The sequence below is a fragment of the Lepidochelys kempii genome, chromosome 12 (genome assembly GCF_965140285.1).
Source record: "Lepidochelys kempii isolate rLepKem1 chromosome 12, rLepKem1.hap1, whole genome shotgun sequence".
Classification (NCBI taxonomy): domain Eukaryota; kingdom Metazoa; phylum Chordata; order Testudines; family Cheloniidae; genus Lepidochelys; species Lepidochelys kempii.
The window spans coordinates 35,375,678-35,393,364 of NC_136391.1; the positions used below are offsets into that span (position 1 = coordinate 35,375,678).

Here is a 17,687-nt window from a genome sequence, read left to right on the forward strand (position 1 = left end):
CAGCATTCTGCTGAGAGATGTGACCAGCAGTTTTGCTGTTTGGAAAAAAAACAAAACCTTCTTGTCAAGATGGCAAATGGGAAACCAGCCTCTGAAATGCTGAAAATTGTAACTTTTCCATCCTGAATAAGAAACAAAGCATTTTGCCTTGCTTTTATGACAAACAGCTCTTGTTTAATCTTCCAATCTTTGGATATACTGAGTCAGTGACTATTCTAATAGCAATATATTAGTTAATCCTTATGGAACATGTCGTGATAATTCCACCTAGAAAACAATTCAAGGTTTAATGGCTACCAGATGAAAGCTGATGTTAAACTTTCCTGCTGTTCTAGAGTAAAAGAAATGTGGGTGTTTTCTCTCCTGGTTTTTTTTTTTCTGAAATTAATCTTCTGACAAGAGCACACCGAGTTATAGGGCCTAATCACATCAGCGACACCATCAGAGGCTCGTTCACCTGCACATCCACCAATGTGATCTATGCCATCACGTGCCAGCAATGCCCCTCTGCCATGTACATTGGCCAAACCGGACAGTCTCTACGTAAAAGAATAAATGGACACAAATCAGACGTCAAGAATTATAACATTCAAAAACCAGTCGGAGAACGCTTCAATCTCTCTGTTCACTCGATTACAGACCTAAAAGTGGCAATTCTTCAACAAAAAAACTTCAGAAACAGACTCCAACGAGAGACTGCTGAATTGGAATTAATTTGCAAACTGGATACAATTAACTTAGGCTTGAATAGAGACTGGGAGTGGATGGATCATTATACAAAGTAAAACTATTTCCCCACGTTTATCCCCCTCCCTCCCCGCCCGCTGTTCCTCAGACGTTCTTGTCAACTGCTGGAAATGGCCCACCTTGATTATCACTACTATCACTATCCCCCCCCACCCCCGCTTTCCTGCTGGTAATAGCTCACTTTGGTTACAGTGTGTATGGTAACACCCATTGTTTCATGTTCTCTATGTATGTAAATCTCTCCACTGTATTTTCCACTGAATGCATCCGATGAAGTGAGCTGTAGCTCACGAAAGCTTATGCTCAGATAAATTTGTTAGTCTCTAAGGTGCCACAAGTACTCCTTTTCTAGTTATTTCAGAATAACTTCCTCAATCATACAAGGTGATTTTTAGATGGGTTTCATTATGAAATGCATTCTAAATTCTCTTTGTGCAGATGGATGGTAGGAAGAGTAAAATCTTCCCACAAAATAGGAAACAAAGGGGAAAAGAGCTATTGATGAAGATCCAATTCAGCTTCGCGTAACTCTGTGAATGTGTATGTTTAAGCCAGTCCGCAAGTTGATAATAAACTTCTCTTTAATGCCATATGAGGTAGTAAAATATCTGAAAGTGAAAAAATGTGATATGTGTGAGAATTACACTGAATTGTTCCCCAGGTTGCATCACTGAAATATTGTCACTCAAAAGAGGGGAAGAAGAAGGAATAGATGAATATTAGATAAAAGAACGAGCTATACAGACTGAATTCTGAGTTCTTATTTAAAGCTGGTTGAAAAATGAAAACCTATGTTGAAATTTTGAACTTGTTTTCCTTTTAAAGTCTTTGGAATGGACCCATTTTTCATTGTTTTGAACAACCAGGTTCTTGATAAACAAAACATCTTGACAGAGGAAAGGCCCAAATTTTCACAAATGATGAAACATTTTGACAATGTCAACAATCTTTTGTGGGAGGGAAAAATCATTTTCAAAAAATGGCTGGGTTTGGATTAAAAACAATAACAACAAAACCCCGTCCCTTTTCATTCAAAAATTTCAACTCGCTCTGTCTTATTAGTTCAAAATGCTACAGATCAGTTTGCGCGTTCCTGATCTGTCAATTTGTGCTCCTGTTCTTTATAGAGTTAAGCCCTGATCTTCAAAGGAGTTTAGATGCCTTACTCCCACTGATTTCTTTGTGGATCTGGATCTCCCATTTCAACAGCAGCAATCACAGAAACCGGTATTAAAGTGGCAACCGCAAAATCAAGAACTAAGAGGGCAATGCAAAAGAATATATGATCAGCACTGACGTGGGTTTCGCATGGCCTTTATATGGAGTCAATATTCTGCTTCACATTTAATATGTAATATTTAAGTATGCCAAGATACCTGTGTGCTTCCTTAATACATAATATCTGAGAGGCAAAGATGCAGTTTTGGAAAAAAACAGGAGGTTTAAGGCTACCATTGCCATTCGGATCTGACCCTAAACCAAGTGTAAGGTTTTGGTTTCAACTTGATTGTGCCAAAGTTCTTTGGGCTGTTCTTGCAAGATTTTAACCCCCAAACGGTGCCAGCAATGGCTCAATGAACTGCAGGTTTTACATAGGTGTGCTCAACTCATTAAATAGCACTAATTCATGTAGCCCTCATTCAGAGACATACCCGGGGCAAGCAAGCATATTTGCATCCCCTAGAAGTGACACAAGGGGGTCATGCAGGGTCATGTGCTTCCCCCCCACCCCGGATTTCTACCTTCCATTTAGCACAGAGGTTTTCAAACTGTGGGGCGCACTCTTGCCAGGATCCGCCTCTTGACAGGACCCAGCGGATCGGAAGTTGGCTGGATCTGCCTGGCTCACTTGGCCCCTGGCTCTCCACTCTGTGAGAGCTGGGCAGTGCTTAATCTGTAATGAAAGGGGTGCCAAGGCTCAAGCAATTTTTTTTTACTTTCACAACTGATGCAGCAAGCCCAGATTTGCCAGGGCTATGAACTGCCAAGCCTAAAGGTGCTGGGCTCAGGCCTGGCACAAATATAAGCACTGGAGCTGGAATGCTGACTGGCTGCCTGGCATCCTTCCCTGCCCTTTTCCCTGAGCCAGGCCACCTCTACATGGCCGGGCGCACCCCAAACAGAGTGGAGAGCCCAGCTCTGAGCTGCACCCCTGACGAGCTCTTGCCTCTCCACACCAGCCCGGGAAGCCCAGCTGCCATGAGATGCTCCCCAAGGCACTCGCTCTCCTCTTCCTTGGTGCTCCTGGTCCTGGAGCAGCAACAGAGCCAGGGGAGCATCTCATGGCAGCTGGGCTCCACAGGCTAGGGCTGTCTCCAGGGGCTGGCAAACACTGATCAATGGGACTACATACAGTAGTAAACATTATGCTCAGGAATAGATATTTTCAGGATCATGCGCTATGATTTAATTTTTTTATGAAGTAACTCTTGGTTCTGAATATTCCATGCAAAGATAAATTGCATATCAAAAACCAACTTCTAATTATAAAACAATGACTAATCAATTAGATCACTGAGGATTTCAAAAATCTTTAAAATACTGGATTTAAATCTTCACAGGTAAAATTATGTAGAATAATATTTGACATTTCCTGTTGCTCTCTTGATCTTACATATAAGTGCATGTCTGAATTCTCTCCTGACCTAGTTTCTAAGACATTTGCTATATATGATTTTTTTCCCCAGGTCCCTTAGAGATTTATCTGCTGGCAGAAGACTGAGGATATGATCAACTGTCTCCTGCTACTTAGGACAAAGCATCAATTTACTTGGCCAGGCTACAGACCCTCTTGTAAGTTTCATGCTAACAGGGATCTGATTTGCATACTGTTCTATGCATTATATTTGGATTATAAATGATGAAATACAGACAATTATGGGTTTTTTTAAATTGTTGATTGGAACACCTGCTCCAAGACAAAGAATGAGTGTAATGTATTTTGCCATTTCTCCAACTGATACTTGAGCTTTTAGCCTGGAGCTTCCTTTCCATGAACATACGTTCACTAGCTCTTTTCAGCATGATGGAATAAAGCTACATCCCATAATGAGACGTGCCTGTGTTCAGTGCTTCTGGATTATGAAAGGAGCTGACCTGTGTTTAAATTATAGATCAAATCCTGCATCATCCTTTTAGTTTGGGTGAAAAGACTGAAGCGTTTTAAACTAGAACATGAACAGTATTTCTGTAACACAGTGATTCCAAACTGTTTATCTTATTTACAACACACTGGTTAGGAGATCCCTCCTGTTACATTGTGACATGAGGGATTTAACCATGTCACTGAGTTCCCAATGTGAGTATTTGGAGGGGCTCCAGCTAAGCCTTTTCTCTCTCACTCCCCTCTTCTTTTAGTGGTGTCATGGGGCACACAAAGGGTTAATGATTCAGGGCAAGGGCTGGGGGGGGAAAACATCCCTCTGTTAATTGGGGATGAGGGCCAGCTGGAGATCATTATAAATTTCTAGAGGCTGTGACCCTCTGTAAAGCACAGAGATTTGGGGGTGAGGATGAGGATTGGGTCACAAGAAGTTTAGGCTGCTCAGTGTTGATAGATAGGAAAGAGGAGAAGGTTTCTATCCATACTGAGCTCAAGCTACAGGGAAATTAGAGATGGTGTTCCCTGTCAGTCCAAGGAGCAGTCAGCTGCTCCTAGAGTGTTCATTAGTATAAGGATTTCATTTATTCTTACTAGCTGGTGAATCTTGCCCACGTGCTCAGGGTTCAGCTGATTGCCATATTTGGGGTCGGGAAGGAATTTTCCTCCAAGGCAGATTAGAAGAGGCCCTGGGGGTTTTTTGCCTTCCTCTGTAGCATAGGGCATGGGTCACTTGCTGGAGGATTCTCTGAACTTTGAAGACTTTAAACCATGATTTGAGGACTTCATTAGCTCAGACATAGGTGAGAGGTTTATCGCATGAGTGGGTGGGTGAGATTCTGTGGCCTGTGTTGTGCAGGAGATCGGACAAGATGATCATAATGGTCCCTCCTGAACTTAATATCTATGAATCTATGTATGTTGGAGAAACATACTGGGCCCAGGATCTTTAAAAAGTATCACGTTGCTGCTGTGATATAATGGGCTGCCATAGGACCTTTACTTTCATAATGGATAGTTAGGGCTTGGTTGTGTCTGGAATGAGGGGAGGGCACAAAGAGTGCTCCCCAACATGCGCATGGCTTAGGGGACTTGGAAAAGCCGTGTCCTTGCATGTGAGAGTGTGAGGGTTCTGAAAAGCTAGTACCTACCACAGCACAAAGGGAGTGGGAATGACAGCCCTACCTCATCTGTGACATTGTGATGGTGCTCCATAGAGCCCCAGGAGGCAAATTTGCCTGAGAATTTCTGCTGGAGAAGTACAACTGCCTCTTCATTGCAGCCCTGTGGCTGAAGAGCCCACACTGACCCCTTACAGTTCTTCTGGGACTGTTAAACTTGTGAATATTCCTGCCCCTATGATAAACCAGACTGAAATGTACTCTCAGCTTTTCAAAGTCTCCGCTGTCAGGCCAAATGACCCAGTGCAGCTTTTAATGTGTTTGTGGTTCTCCACACTTCAGAGCAGCTTAAAGGAAGGGGCAACCATGTAAGTTTAGAAGCTGGCGATTGACACCTGTAATTAGGAAGGAAAGCAACAGCGTATCCATCCTAGTTACAAGTTATACATTACATGAGTACCTGTTAGTTTGGTATGTGAGCGTTTTGAGGGTTCATTCTTCTAGCTCTGCGATGTGTGGTGTTGGACTACGGCGAGCAGCGTGCTCTGGATTGCTTAGAGAAAAGGAACTAGAAGGGTAACTTATGGAGACAAGTATACAAAAAAATCTGTAGGTGATGCAGAGGGCAGATGGTATAAAGGTGTTGTTTCTCATACAAAAGGGGCGAAAAGAAGCCGAGGAAGGAATCGGAGGAACTCAAATGAGCTGTCTGTATGCAAACAGTAGTGAGTATGGTGAATAAACCTCCAAGTACAGGAATAGCAAGTTTAGCCAGCCTTGAAAAAGGGCTTCACAAGTCCTTATTTTGTTTCTAATGTTAACTGAGTAGCACAGAAGTATGTAAATGCAATTCATATACGAGCACACTAGAGGGAGGACAAGAATATCAGGATGGTGGGAGTTCTCTTGCTTTTCTTTGAAGAAAGAATCTGATTTAGACCTACTGACTGCTAGCTTACTTCAGTCATAAGGCAACAGCTTGGAGGTTAAATGTATTGTAGGGTACAACTGGCTACCATAAGCCAAAGAATGGGAACAGACACAAAAGGATCCCAAGGTTTCCTTATATCACCACAGCATTCAACATTGTCACATATCACCCTGCCTAATGCAAGTTGTCCATGTAATAAATGGTCATTCTATTCAGAACAATGAAAAAAAAAATTTATTTTACATTTTATCTTAATTCAGTATGAACCAATCAAAGCTGTGAATTCCATTTTTCCTAGACAGCTGTTAATGCCAGTAACATCTCTCCTCCAGTGGAGGGGTTATCTGTTCAATCATCATTCCCTGTGTAGCACACATGGCACTAGGCGGTAGTAGTAACAAGTACTGCTAAAGCAGCAGTAACAAGACCTTTTTTAAGCAGCCCAGTAAATACAGTGGGGGCTTAAGGGAAGCTGGTTTCAAAAGTGCCTCCTGACCCGAGATTTTGATGGCGAGTCTCCACTATCAGGGTAGGGGAGATGCTTCGGTGTCACTGAAATAAAGAGAGAAGAGAAGAAAAAAGAGAGGATTAGTCCCTTTAAACTGTATTTGCATAACAGGAGCCCTAGATGTCAATTATAATTGGGCCTTTCATATGGGGCTAGAATAAAATATTTCATGGGCAGAATATTGCATCACTGCCTGCTACAGGATTTCTTGCACCTGAAGCATCTGTCACAGACAGATGGATCTTGGTAAGATCCAGTCTGGTAATTCATACGCTACAGAGAATAAGAACTCCTCTTGCAATCCCCTGTAAGAAAACAGTGCTACAACATACGAGTATTTTCCTTCACGATATCCCCACTTAGTATCATTATTTGCATTGCAGTAGAACTTTGAGACCCCAATTGAGCTGAGGGTACAGTTGTGCTAGGCATTATATCTGAGTGCTTTACAAAGGAGGTACCGTTATCCCCATTTTAAAGATGGGGAAACTGAGGCACAGTAAGGCGAAGTGACTCACCTAAAGCCACCCAGGAGACCAGTGGCAAAGCTGGGAATAGAACCTAAGTCTCTTGAGTCTTCTAGTGCTCTCTCCACTAGACCACACTGCCTCTCCATTCCATTGAAGGCTCTAGTCAGGCAAACACAGTTCAGTGGGACGTCCCACATATGTGTTAGCAGGATCAGGCCCTGGGTTAGCTCTTCTCTCTGCTTTTCCCTTGATTATATGAATGCAGTTCCTTTAATATGTTAGGAACAGTATCCTCTACCACTAATTAAAATACATCCACAAAAGAGTGCATGCTTGAATATTGCTGAAATTAAATACAGTCTTGTGTTTTCATTAACTAAATGAATATTGTGAGATCTCTGATTACAAAGACCATGCAGTGGATACAATTGGAAACTCCTATTAAACTCTTAGACAGTCTTGGTGATCTGCGTTCCAGTGAGAGCCTGGAAGAAGCCACTTGGCTAATAAGCTCTCTTGAAAAAGAAAAGCTTCCAAACCTAGTAGAAGCTTGATTATTCAACAGAGAAATCACTTAGGAAAAATGAATGCTTCTGTGGGCTTGTTTTGTTTCCGGAGACTTTCTTTGCTGATTGCTCTCACTCTCTGAATAAAATGAGAGAATCACATAAATAAATAATGGCAACTCTCAGAGCTGCTTTTTTATCCAGCTCTTAGCAAGTAAACAACTGTGATTACGCTGGCTTTTCTAAATGATCAGGCCCTAGAGGAGCTTGTTCAACAGCTCCCCGGAGCTCTAATTAAAATATATCCTCTCCTGACCTAGGCAAACTAGCATATAGCAAGCACACAGCCGGTTTCTAATGGACAGCTGCAGGTACTGACATTCCCACCTCTCACTTCTACCTATCCAATATATATCCCCCTTAACCTAGCCTCTCCCCTCTCCCTCTGGAGAGAGTAACATCAGAACTAGCACAGAACAATGGTTCCATTGTAATTGGCTTCTGTACAAGGATAAGGGGAGATTTCTTGTATGTTCTTCTGCCACCATGCAACACCATTGCCCATTCTTGCATCCCACATGGAATCAGCCACAATACAGATCTGAACATGAGACACCCATTGTTTCATGTTCTCTGTGTATATAAAATCATCCTCCTGTATTTTCCACTGCATGCATCCAATGAAGTGGGCTGTAGCCCACGAAAGCTTGTGCTCAAATAAATTTGTTAGTCTCTAAGGTGCCGCAAGTATTCCTGTACTTAATACAGATCTAATATGGGATTTGAATGTCCTATTACGATCCCTGCCTTTCAAAAACTGGGATTTGAATGTCCTAGTGCGATCCCTACTAGCAGATGGCCTTACAGTTGTGGCCATTTCAGAGAATGGGTCGTATATGCTTCAGAGGGTTGTGGGGGAAAGGTGCTTGCAATGGCAGAGTGCAGTTAAGGATGGAAATATACAAGGGTCTATATTTGACTTGCATGAATTTCTGGGGCCTGCAGTTCATGACAGCAAAACTGCTGAAGGGTAAAGTGTCACGGTCAAGCCAATCTGGTGGATTGCTCTTCCCACCATTCTTATGTGCTGATGGTAAAAAGGATGAATAATCTTTTTCTGTCTTTCTTTACAATACTCTGTTTTACACCTCTGAATAACACAATAGGCTTAATGCAGCGTGCTGAATGACAAGGGCGGAAGAGAGATTGCTGCAGCAGAAAGAAGAACATTTAGGCTCAGAGCCCAGAAGTATTTAGGTGCCTAACTAATCTGGGCCTTAAAGTGTTCTCCTCAACTGGTGTAAACTGGGAAAGGATCATTGATTTCAATAAAGCTATGCTGATTTACACCAGCTGAGCATCTGGCTCTGATTCTCCATCTTTTGGCATCCCACAGGCAGCATGAAACTATCTACTTTAAAACAATCCTTTTTAGGACCAGTGTTTTCCTGAGAAAGCCTGAGTAAATCTGTGCCAGAGTTCTAGATGAAGAAGAGCATAAAACTAAACTGCTGTACCTTAACCTTCAGCAGATTTCTCATGCTTTTGCAGTGTGCTGGGCGGCTCAGCCTCTCTGCACTTCCATGAGTGCAAAAGGCTCTTAGCAATTTAAAGAAAGTGTTCAGGACCTTGCAGGATCAGGGCCTTAATTTGTTGTTGTTTCAACAAACAGCGTGATTAAAGACCAGAAAGTCTATTAGCCAACCCCGCGGATATGCTTTGTCCCCAAGGGTGATCATTTAAAACTCATTTTACCTTTTGTACTTTCTAGTGTGACCTCAAAGGAGGTGTCTTGCTCTGGTGATGTCCCATCTGCGATTTTACACCGCAGATTTTGCCCCACCACAGCTCTCTGCAGTGGACTCTTAGTAACAATCCTATTCAGAAATGCAATTCAGAATTCTGTACTCTTTCAGACAGGATATTTCACAATCTCAGATTCCCTTGTTGCATAAATCTCCGCCTACAATTTCCTGTAAGTATCCTCTTCTAATATGAAATAAGTTGTTTTCCTTTGTTTTGTTTTTTTAAAAAAACACATATCTTATTGAGCTGGTGGAATTATCTATATTAACTTTCAAAACTATTGTACTAAATTCTGTTGGTTTGCAAACACCTCCTACAAAATGAGCAGATTTATCAGCTATTATAGAGCTTTTAAATGGATCTGGCCAAATAGCATTTGTCAAAGCAAAAATTTAATGAATTTAGGTCTTTTTGTAGTCTATGAATCATTCAGGAACCATTCCTGATTTCAGTGAATATCTAGTATTTGTAAGTATTTGAAAAATAGTTGGGGGGGGAATACTTTCCAAATTATTGACAGTTCACTCGCCATATACCTTGACTAGTTATTTATTCACTTTTGGGCATGTGTGGTTTGTCATATAGTATATTTCTGCTTTCTGGATGGACATCTGAAAGTTCTTAACAGGCGAATAATGAATGGCAAAGAACGAACAGTGAATAATCTGCTTCTGGTTCAAATGGGTAAAACAGCTGAAAATCACAAATACTTTGGTGAATATAGGTAGTTGTACAAATAAAATAATGCATTATATGGCCCCAAGTTTAACAGCAAATTTAATTTGAGATTCTTTTAGTGAATCATACTTTTTTACTTATTCAACCCGATCTACCTGTAAACTAGAGCCTTTTATTAGTAACCTCTTCATAACTGAACAAATCAATAGAACTTAAAACACCAACTGTATACAGGAGCTGGTCTCACAATCCTCATGCCTGACCACAGGCAAAATTCTTATTGTAGTAATGGGAGTTTTTCTGTATGGTGTTCCTGTATATTCAGGCTCAGAGTTTTTAAAACAGAGTCGAATTCTGTTCTCATCTCATTTTTACAGATTACTGAACAGACTCAGATTTGAAAAGTAGTTTCCTCCCTTCGGTAAGGACCTATCTGTTCCTTCTACAACACTGCTTCAGTGGAACTAGGCCTCTTTACATCAGCTTAGAATCTAGCCCATTGAAAAATATAGTTCTTTGTACCATATTGTTTATCTGCTGTGTTCCTGTAAAGAAGATACTTTAAGAAAGAAGTAATTTGCAAGTGAAATTTGTAATTAGAAAACCTTAACAGATTTGCCTATCTGGCAGTCCGCCTGCCTGATGATTAACAGAAACAAAAGGCTTACCATATGTTTTATTGGCTTTTTCCATCCATTAATGGAGTCAAGTAATTGTCAGTGTTTATTGCACTATATCCATAAGTTTGGGATTGGGGAAAAATATCCTTTATTGAGATAGCACGTCTTCTGGAAAACTGGCATTTCCTCATATAGATCCATGTGCAAGCAGGCAGAAAAATGAACTCTGGAGACACAGAATTTAGAATTTATCCAGTCTAGTCCTTGTCCATCTTTGTGGGTGAAAGGGACAGAAACATTAGGCTGACTAAAAGACAAGCTATGAAAACCTCAGCAAAGTTTTTGTTATAATAAAAGTTCATGTCATTTGTGATAATATGATGCCGGTAATTAGTGTGATCTGAAAAGTTATTGTACTGGCATGGAGATACCATAAGAGCACACTCTCCACTGTCTTACAGCTTGTGTCATCATTTTCAGCTGTGCAAGGTGGGTATAAAATGCAACTACTCCAATTTGGAAGCACTTTACTTCCACTTTGCACTGATGTAAATGGCATGAGGAAATGGAGAATCAGGTCCCACTGATGGGCTAGAAATAGATATATATTGCAACCTTTCAGGTGTATATAAGTCACTTTAATTTTAAGGAGAAGACTTTACACCTAATTTGTTCTTGTTGATAAAAGTCAGTATGATGACAACTGGTGATAATAAAGGTCATGGAAACACTCAAGATGATAACCAGTGATTTGTGCCTAATATCGAACAGTAACTGGTACATAGCTGAACCCTAGAACTACTGAGCAAGAATATTTGAAAGATATTACTTTATTGCCTACATATACAGAACTCTGGCCAAATACATTAAGTATTAGAGCAGTGATGCTCAGACCTCTGTGGTTCAGGAGCCAAACTTACCCAAAAGAGCCACAGTAGTATGAATTCATTATTTCATTTACTACTTATAATATATAATTCTGCCAGCAAAATGACTGACCAAGTATTCTACAATTGGTTAATAACTTAGACTGGTTAATAAATAAATCACAATGTTTTAATATCATGTGCTACAAAGAGCTTCAGGAGACACATTAAAGAGCCACTTGCGGCTCCTAAGCCTCAGTCTGAGTATCACTGCAGTAAAGTCTATTTAAAAAAAAAAAGTAAAATTGCCAGGTATGAAGCAGTGGACCTCGTATTAAAGATTTAAAATTTCAAATACCAATAGGTGTTGTGTCTGCTTGATTACATTTCATTACGTAGTTATGGAATTTATTAATGGTGATAGAACAGATTATAACTTTCTAAAAAATTATCCAAAGGGTCTGTTCCAACCATTTCCTATTGAACACATGCATTTCCTTATTGCAGGCCATTTGGTATTTTCACGGGTGATCAAATCAAGAAAAAAATAAAATCCAGCCTGACTATTCAGCCTGTCCCCAAGCTGGCCCCCAACTCTACTTTAAAGTTTGGCTAAGATGCTTCATAGGCTTTCCTCCCATGGTGCTGATGTTCCTGGTCCCCGTTACTGTACCAATCTCTTGGTCCCTGGTGTCAGTCCGAATGGAAATCTCATTCATAAAAGAGGAAGCCCCACAATGCACTGCATGTGAGAGATTTTTCATGTAGACCAGGCATTGGAACTGAGCAGAGAGACTACAACAGCTGCTGGGCACATAACTCACCTTTAGAATCAAAGATAGAACAAGCTCCTGGGAGCTGGGGTCAATTGGAAGTAGAATGTTAACACTTGTAAAAGGGGATGGGGTGGTGATCACAGAAAAAGGAACCACAAAAATTCAGATATTTTTGGGGAGACTTCCCAACATTTCAGTGCTTATGTTAGCTACGTAGAATCTCTGTTCACTTAGATGTTGAGTGTGAATTTTTGCTAGTTATTCTCTCAGCCACAAATCCTCCTCCAAAAAGCCACTAGATCTCATTCATTTTTCACCAAGTCACACTACATTGGCCATGGGAGATATCAGCAGTACATGTATAAAGTATCCTGTACAATGGCCAGCTGGAAGAAGGTTGTGTTTTCATAGTGAGACGGCATTAATGAAGAGACCTCAATAAAACTTTTCATATATAACACCAGAGTGACCGAATCTAGAGAAATCTGCTTCCTCATAGATGCCTTCCTAAATGCATATGTATTTTCAGAATCCATGGATGATTTCTTATGAATAGGGCTTGGTCAAATTTTGCAAACAGCCATTCAAAATTTGAGTGAATATTTTTGTTTGATGATGTTTGTACATCTTAAAAAATCACTATTTGTGAAAAAATACATTTGTTTGCAATTTAGGGAAGCATTGTTCTTCCTACCAATACTCCTCTTTGCTTACATACACAGGTGCCTATGGACAAACAAGTCTGTTTACAGATCATTCTTTGTTCTTCATTCTTCATTCTGCTGATTAAAACGTTTCAGTCACCCAGAAAAAAAAATGCTATGTAATTTAGGAGACCAATCCTAACATTGCAAAAAATGAATAGAACAAATGAACAGCACCCATAAGCTGAAAATTTTGTCCACTATGTGGTGAACACTTACATACAATGAAATAGTAGAAATCAAGATAGATAAATGTTACCTGCGTAGAAACAAAGAGTACTATTTTACCTAGTTTTTGTGCTTTGCTTACAGGGAAAACCCACCTGACTCTCTCAAAAGAGAGGCCAGAAAAGATACAAGTGTGTATGTTAAAAATGTTCAGTATTATTCATATATTATTAGAATTAATAGGTCTTTTCCATCTGTAACTTCTGTGATTCTGGTATTAAGCTTGTGCAATAATCTTCTAAGGGAAATAGTGGAAGCCCTGTCATCTGAGATATTTAAAACTAGATTGGACAGAACAGTAGCTTACGTAGCATAAGGAACAATCATGCATTAGCAGGGAGCTGGGCTGAATTATCTGGCCTTTCACCTTCTATGACTGATTAGAAAATGAATATTACACAGTAAATCTTCACTCTTTGTTTTATTTTAATGAGTGATTAAGAAAAATCACTAGTGTTAGGAGACTAAAACTTTCTCTCAGCCGATTAGAGAACTTGTTTTCATTTTCATTTTCATGAATATTCTTATGTCTTCATCTGTATTTAAAGGTTAGTATCAAGCTTTAAAATAATTTACTGCATAATAATCAGAATTCATTATGCACAATTCATTATGAATAAGATTTAGTTGAGGGTGCTTAGTCAATTTTATTCAGCAGAAATGTATAATTCTCCCTTAATTAATAAAGTTTGAAATAACAATACTGAGTGCACCTAAATTGCTTCACTTTGCTGTCTGATTCATGATTAAATTATGCAGTACATTCAGGAGTAAATTGTAACAGAATTCATCAGACTATCACACTAATCGCACTGATGAATTTATCTGAGTTAAATATTAAACTCTGTATCCTTAATTATATATGCATGCTAGTGTGTGGGATACAAACCTCAGGCTGTACAATGAAGATAGCTGTTAAGCTGTAGCAGATTCCATGACACCCAACAAAAAACTAAGCTAACAAAATCCTCCACCAGTGAAGTCAGTGGGAGTTTTGCTAATGATGTTATGATAATAACAATACATACAATAAAATAAAATATAATAATCATAATGCCTAGCTCTTATATAGATATAGTTTTTTATCAATAACTTGCAAAGTGATTTACAAAGATCAGTCTCATTAGCTGCATTTTATAGATGGAGAAACTGAGGCACAAAGGTGATGCCCTCGATCCACTAGGCAACACTGCTCTATATGCATTAATTTAAGGTGGAAAAATATTTATAATAAAATTCAAAACACTTTTATTTATTTATGAGACCATTTATATGCAAGTTCTCAAAGCAGTACCCATAGCAGAATGATTCCCTTTTTCTCAATGAAAATGGATGTTTTCGAGAAAAACAGGCCTGTTGCCAAGATAAAATGGTCTTTGCACTGAAAACATGTGGAAATTTATATTTTTGATGCAAATATAAGCACACACTGAAATTTGAAGTGCAAACCCACACTGGCAAACATTCCCCTGCAAATTTTTGAAAGGAAAATAAAATGGTGGCTTTCAAACAGCTGTAATTTGTATTCGCACTAGGAGAATGAAGCACTGGTCTGGTGAAATTTCTGGGGCAGCTGCAATGAAATAGAAAAATAAGATCCTGGAGGTCTGACCTGGAACCAGTACACTAGTGTGTGGGTTTTGTTCAGGGAATCCAAATCCAAACTCCAGCAAAGTTCAAAAGCAGGTGAGGGTCTATGATCCTTGTTTTGATCCATCTCTAATTAATATCTTGAGGGATCCTTCAGATTGTGTCAATTTCTCACTGAAGCCCCTACATTGTACTCTCCAACCATTTCGCTTGGTCACCATGGTCTCCAACTATTTCGCTTCCTCTTTCAGCAGTTGCTGTGGCAGCAAATCTGAAGCAGGAGCCAGACTAGTCTCTGTGGTGTTGCCCTCCATGTGTGGAATCAATAGCTGGCTTGCAGGATGAGGTCTCTTCCAGTTTCCCCAAACATGGAAGCATGAGCAGGATTTGGAAGGGGAACCCTGTGACCCAGCTATGACCCAGCAGCAGGTTGACCCCAGAGACAGAGAGAGGGCCTGTGCTTTAAAAGGAATGTGATGCTATCAGTAAGAGCTAAAATTATGGTCCATACCTTGATAATAGACCGTATTTCTCAGTGCTGCTGATTGCTGTTTCTGAGGTTTAGCTGAGGGGAAAAAACAGAGCTGAAACTAAGAGCAGCTGAACGTCAGGTACCTCAACTATTCATAAGTCTGGTTATGAAATGATATGTACTTGGCAGCAACAACATCCGTTAATTGTAACTGCCTGTACTGAATTCATTACTAGACTGAATTATACAGGCACTAAATGTTCCTTTCAACACATTTTTTTTTCTTTCTACTAACACAGTGAATCATGAAGGCCAATTTCAATGGAAGCCAGTGCAGCCCAGACCAAGCTATAGGATGAGATCAATTAGAGATAGAAATGTATCTTAAGGCCCTAGCATGGAAACACACGCTTCAGCGGAATCATGCGACTAATCTCTACTTCTGTTCAACAGATGTATACTTCATTGACTTCAGTAGGACTTACCTGTGTGCTTAAGTGCTGAATTGAGGCTTAGCTCATTGGGACCGTTGACTGAGCATGATATAGCCCCTTGACAAAGGACGCATCAGAAATTAAACCGATACGACACTTGACATCAACAAAAAGGCCATGCACTTACCTGGTTATTTAATTTTTTTAGAACAATTTTGCTGGGCTTGATCATGTTGAAATAATTCTTAAACCGATAAAAACTACTAATTTAAGAAAGAAAATCAATGGCATTGACTAATTATATATGTTTCCAGAGAATACCAATGCTTTAATGTAAATGTGTATTTCACAGAGGTATATACTCTAAAGCAATGGTGCCCAAACTTTTCCTGTCAGGCCCCCCCTTACCAATAATGGAATCTGTCTGCGTCCCCCTCCCTTATTGCACAGTTGGCTCAGCAGAGGAGCTTGGGCTGAAGGCAGAGCTGGGGGCTGAACTGGGGATGGAGGAACAGCTGGTGTTAGAAGCGGAGCTGGCCTGGGGGTGGAGAGGGAATGAGGGCAGAGCTGGGCAGGGGGCAGAGCGAAACTGTGGCCGGAGCAGGGGATGCTGGCCCAGGCTCTGCTGCATGCCCCTCACAGTTTGGGGACCAGTGTTTTAAAGACTTGCTGGCAGGTAGGACAATATGGGTTAGCTTAGTTACAGATAGAAATCAGGTGGATAGAGGTAAAAAATAGGGCAGAATTTGGTTCAGTGTGTGAAATAAGTTTAAATGCCTCAAATACAGTATCTTCATGCCCTGATTATGTTGGAGCATCAGATCTCTGACCTGCTGAGTTTTCTTTGTTTTAGGTCACAGGGTCAAACGCCAGACAATACAGGACATAATTCCAAGTCATGTAACCCTCTCTCAGCTCATTGCAATGATAAATAATCCTGGTTGTGGTTTACTATTTATAAACAATGAGGCAGTTAGGATAAATACAAATTCTCAAATATCCATATGAAGGGTGAGCCACACAAAATGTGTAAACACCCATTGCAGTCACATAACACTGTATTTGCACGTTTGTATGTGCAAATAAGGTGATTGCATGTGCAATTTCCTGAACAATTATATGTTTACAATGAATGTGAATGCATTGGGGCTTTGTCCTGCAAAGTACGGTGTGAGATTGGAGCTTTGCAGTGGTGCATATATAACACAGCCCTTTGAAAATTTGGACCATAATATTCACTTTCATGGGACTTTAGTAAGATTTTAAAAAACACAATAATTTAGACTGCCAGTCAGGTCTGAAACTTAATTAATTTAGGCTTTGATTCAGCAAGGTACTTAAATATATACTTAACTTTAGCTAAGAGACTAGTCCCATTGAAGCCTATGAGAATGTCTATAGGACAAGTTAGTGCACAGCAAGCTAGGGTGTACTGGCCATGTGGACACTGCTACCATGCACCAAAAGTTCCCTCGGGTGCTTTGTGCAACAGCAAAAGGTCAAACACACTAGGGAACTTTTAGGGCCTATGTGGACAGTTAGTGTGAGGCATGCTAGCGTGCTGTAAATTTATGCCCCAGCTTGCTGAGTACTAACTCATTGTGTAGACAAGCCCTACATGTAAGTACCATGCTGAACTCAGGCGTTAGTTCATAAAGTTAGGCCCCACACTTTACATTAGGTCCCAATTAATTTAATTCAGAGCATCTAAGAAGTTAGAATTGCAAAAAACTGTCTAGGCCATCTAGATTATCCCATGAGGTAACATTGCGGCTTATTACATTGTCTAGTGCCTTGACCTGTCTGGATCTAAATGTCTCAAGTGACGTGTCCACAATTTTCTGTAGGAAACCAAACCAAATACCTTTCTGGAAATGTTTCCTGATATTCAACCAAACCCTTTTCTGTTTAATCCCCTCATTCCTAACTACACCCATTGTCCCATCCTAAATAATTCATTTCACTGTTTCTAAATATTCAAAGGGCATCAATATCAGAGTGCTATCATGTCTGCCAGATTTATTTTTAACCTTTCTTACATGGTGACACACCATCACACTCCAATAAACAGGATAACATTGATTCCTCTCTTTTAGTCACTAAGCTTTTTTAATTCTTTCGTCATTATCT

The 17,687-nt window shown here is 40.1% G+C and overlaps 1 long non-coding RNA gene across 1 annotated transcript in view; it reads left to right on the forward strand.

The window, feature by feature from the left end:
- LOC140896372 (uncharacterized) overlaps window positions 1–17,687 on the forward strand; it is a 109,434-nt gene that overhangs the window by 40,411 nt on the left and 51,336 nt on the right. The window contains exons 2-3 of the long non-coding RNA XR_012154534.1: window positions 1,875–2,044; window positions 3,435–3,540. This is a non-coding gene — a long non-coding RNA (uncharacterized LOC140896372). The remainder of the gene's footprint in view (window positions 1–1,874; window positions 2,045–3,434; window positions 3,541–17,687) is intronic.